This window comes from Myotis davidii, unplaced genomic scaffold (assembly GCF_000327345.1).
Source record: "Myotis davidii unplaced genomic scaffold, ASM32734v1 scaffold1416, whole genome shotgun sequence".
NCBI lineage: Eukaryota > Metazoa > Chordata > Mammalia > Chiroptera > Vespertilionidae > Myotis > Myotis davidii.
In genome coordinates this window covers 305,813-310,443 of record NW_006287806.1, presented here as the reverse complement: position 1 = coordinate 310,443, position 4,631 = coordinate 305,813, and the positions used below count along the sequence as shown (strand labels likewise).

At 41.2% G+C, this 4,631-nt stretch overlaps 1 pseudogene; it reads right to left on the bottom strand.

Moving 5' to 3' along the window:
* Positions 1 to 1,073: 1,073 nt before the first annotated feature.
* LOC102769977 overlaps positions 1,074 to 4,631 on the bottom strand; it is an 11,299-nt pseudogene continuing 7,741 nt past the window's right edge.

Genomic DNA, 4,631 nt, shown 5'->3' with positions numbered 1-4,631 from the left:
ATCCAGGACTGCTGGCTCCCAACCACTCGCCTGCCAGCCTGCTTGATTACCCCTAACTCAGTGGTTCTCAACTTGTGGGTTGCAGGTCGCAGCATTGGGAAGGTTGAGAACCACTGCCCTAACTGCTGCCACCTGCCAGCCTGATCATCCCCTAACCACTCTCAGGCCAGCCCAATTGTCCCCAACTGCCCTCCCCTGCTGGCCCGGTCCCCCCCAACTGCCCTAACTGCCCTCCCCTACCAGCCTGGTTATCCCTAACTGCCCCCCCACCCTGCAACCTAGTCCTCCTCAACTGCCCTTCCCTGTTGGCCTGGTCGGCCCTATCTGCCCTCCCCTGCTGGCCTGATCGCTCACAACTGCCCTCCCCTGCTGGCCATCTTGTGGCAGCCATCTTGTGACCACATGGGTGTGGCCATATTGTGTGAGGGTGTGGTGGTCAATTTGCATATTACCTCTTTATTATATAGGATAAATTAACTATGACTTCCTTATTTATATGATATAAACAATTATTTGTTTCTTCTAATAGTCGTTGTGAGGGTTAAACTAATAACACATATAAACCTCTAGTTCAGGTCTGGCAAATAGGCAGTTCTTGGAATATGTTAGCTACTATTATTTTTATTATTATGGTTGTTTCTTAAAATTTTAGATTGTGAGACCGGGGAAAAGTAATTGGCCTGCTTCACTGCTTGATATAAGGAGTTGCAAACAGATTTCAATAGCGTCCCTGATTGCCTCCAAGGGCTAGAAATATTACTCAAATATTTCTCTCTGTATGGTAAAATAAATCATATACCTAGGTAATAGTGATGGCTATTAGCTGATTAATTTTCTCCAAAGTTGTTGATCTTAACAGTAAACTATAAATACTGGGTGGTGGTTGATATTTATTTATATATTTATTTACAGAAAAAAAATTATTAGTTTTTATCTTAAAACGTCTTATTAAACTTATTGTCATCCAAAATAAAATAACAATGCTTACAACATAAATCACAAACAGATGGCTAAAATGTGAACTGTGACTTCTGTCCTTTAGGATAAACTGTACAGCGCTGTTCTCCTCCCACCTAAACTGGCTTACGGGCTTCTGGCAATTCATTCTGATAGTACATTATCCGAGGAACCTGTATTTCCAGGATTTTCACAGTCTTTGTTGTAATGTTCAACTTCTTCATCTTTTCAGGAGGAGATGCCCTCTCCTTTTTCTCTGTGGGATGTTTTCTGGTTGAGAATTGGAATTTTCGGCATTACTATGTTTCTCTGCATTCCCTGGCCTGGCAGCTTCACTGCTGGGCCCTGCGCCCAGCTGGGCTGTCTCTTCTCCAGGCTTTCTAAGTACCACCTTTCTTCCTTTAGCTAGTTTGCTATTTACATGAGCAGCCGAGGAGGAAGTTTTGGAGTTCTTATTTCCACAAGAGCTTCATGAAGAATACATTTTACACAAGAAGATTTATAACTTTCATATTGAAGTCACCAAGGCTTTTAAGATATGGGTGATTCTTTTTAAATAGTTGTGCTGGGACTCATTCCGATGCTGAAATCTTTCTTGCCAGTTAACAGACACAGCGGAATTCCTAGTTTTATCTTCTGCCCCCCCCCCCCCAATTCTAACATAATTTTATAAGCCAGTAGGAATCTTCTAATTGTTTCTTTTGATTTTTTGAATTCCTCAATTTCATCTGTAGTTAGTTCTTTAGCATAAAAGTTCAAGCCTTGTTCCCTCCGGGGGGAAAAGCCATTGAATGTAAGTGTGGTTGTGCTCCAGTTTTTCATAATCCTCTCTCCACTTATTTAGAACTTATTCGATGTAAACACCATCTGCCTTAAATGGAATTTTATTCTTATAAGAGTGAGGATTACTCAAGTCATTTTGCTATCGGGTATCTTTGAAGTTTGGGTATGGTGTGGGTATTTGCACAAATCCCTCACAGCTTAAAAACATCTGTGGGTTAGCAGTTGCTTCAGTGGAATCAGCACCCTGCTTAGTGCGCACTGCCTCTGCGTCCTCGTCCTGGGACCTCAGCGGCTCTGGTTCCCGTCCTCATCTTCTGGGTGGACTTGCAGTTTTCCGAGGTGGTGGGCTTGTGGATGCTACCCTGCTGAGCACGCTTCCTAATGAAGAGGCTGGGGCAGGCACGTGGCCCCAGCATGGCCTTGGCAAGGGCACTGGGCACCCAGGGCCAGTCTGCCTCAGAGCGGCGAGTAGCAGACAGGCACACTCTGCTATTTATTTTTTGAAATGAAACTGTTATTAGGATTTTAATGGATCAGTTTGATGTCCTGTGTGTTCATGTGACTATATAAATGGAATTACAAAAGTGAATTTCAGCAAAAAAGTTTTGGAGACAGCCATCATATGTCTTTTCCCTTTAAGGGTTATCTTCTTATGGTTTTATTTCTTAGGAGTCTTTTTAGCACTTCTGTGACAACCCTTCCCCCAAGCAAATCAGGGAGTATCAAAGAACAGTGAGGGCTGTTAAAAATGGTATTCTGGAACATCATTCTGATTACCCTTAGGGAACCATTCTGACATTTTATCAGACTGTGTCTAGTAGTCTATGGAGCTTTTACTTATATTTAAGACTCAAAATCCATAAAAATCAATTGTATTTTTTGTTGTATTTGCATTTATATAGATCCTTTAATATATTTTATATTATAGTTCTTTTACAGACCAATGAATTATATAGTTTTATGGCAAGGACTAAAGCTAGCAAAATTGAGAGGTATTATTTACAGAAATCCTCCTTTTACACATTTCTGCACATAAGAAAGAATGTTTCAGATTATATAAAAGTGTGAATGGAGGGGAATTAACACCTATCAGTTATTGCCTTTCAATGTCACTAGTGATCAGTAAAACATCCTAAGTAATGGATATTAAGGGATTTTTATCAGCCCAGGCAACCAACTATCTCATCTGAAGTACAGTGGGGCCTTGACTTACGAGTTTAATTCGTTCCGTGATGGAGCTAGTAACTCATATTACTCGTATGTCAAATCAACAGTGAATGAGTGAGATACGTGATGCTGGGCTAATGTTGTGGCGTTCACTGTGATGTCCGCTGCACCAACTAGCGGTGGGGTATCTGAAGCTGGCTCGTAACCCGAATTTTAGCTCGCAACTCAAAGCAAAAAAATCGGCAGAGAGACGGCTCGTATCTCAAAAAACTCGTTAGTCGGGAAACTCGTAAGTCAAGGCCCCACTGTATCGTCACATAAGTGCCCCCTTACATAGTATGAGGATGGACTTTTGGCCAGGACTTATTTATAGAGGTGGAAAACATTTATTCATAACTTGGACTTGGACTCTTGGCTATAGCAGGTATGCTTGAAAGCTGTGTATCACTAAAAAGGATTATAGCAATCATTAACATAAATTATAGAATCCTGTCTAAACTTCAGGCCTATTTTCACCGCAGACAAGTGGGAAGATTTACCATATATTTTTAAGAATACTCAGATTGTGGAATGAGCAAGTGAGAAATCTAATGGATTGGGGAGAACAAAGAAAAAGACAATTTATAGAAAATAATTTATTACATAAATTAGGAGTTTTACTATTTTCTAAATTAAATTTCCTCTCAATGTTCAGCTTTTAAAAAAAATTACATGCTGACAATACTAATATATCAATGTATTACCTAGATGGCGCCCTTCTGTTCTACACAATGGGGGTTCTCCTCTGCTTTGAAAAAAGATGTTTAATCTTCTTTCCTATAACTTAAATTCAATAAAAATATGCTTTAAAGACTACAAATTTTAAGTGATACTGTATCTTAAACAGTAGAGGATCTTTGGGGTACATACAAAGTAAAAACGTACTGGTTCATGTGTCTACATTAACCCTTTACAAAAAAATCAGAAAACCCTAGAGTTGAATGAGCTCTTTATATAACACTTATTATGAAATTAAGAATCTGAAGGTGAAAAGGTTCTTGCTATAGATTATGTCCCCCAAAAATTCATTTGTTGAATCCTAATTCCCAGTGTGCTAGAATTCAGAGGTGGGGCCTTTGGATGGTGATTAATTCCTCAGGGCAGAACCTTCACTAGTAGGATCAGTGCCCTTATAAAAGGGACCTGTAAACCAGGAAACTGGTGCCAGATTTCAAATCTGCCATCTCCTTGATCTTGGACTTTCATTTAGTTATGTCCATGGTTTTCATATCTGGCTCATCATTGGAATCCATCCGAGGAGCTTTACAAAATAGATTCCTGGAACCAAACCAGACCTAATGAATCTAATTTTCCAGGAGCAGTGAGGTGGAGGAAATTTTTTCCAGCACTTCTAGGGGATTCTATGACAAGTCAGGTATGAGAATCATGGATTTGGACCAAAGCCAACCACATTTGGTGGAGTTTTATCTCATGGTATCTCGTGCACTGGGGGTTGAGGGGGGGTACTTAGCCCAGCTTGCACCCTCTCACAGTCAGGGAGCCCTCGGGGGATGTCTGACTGATGCCATCAGTCGGACATCCTTAGTGCTGCCATGGAGGCTGGAGAGGCTCCTGCGACCACCGCTGTGCTCGCCAGCAGTGAGAACACTGACCAGCAGGGGGCAGCTCCTGCACTGAACATCTGCCAGCTGGTGGTCAGGGTACGTCATAGCGACCAGTCATTC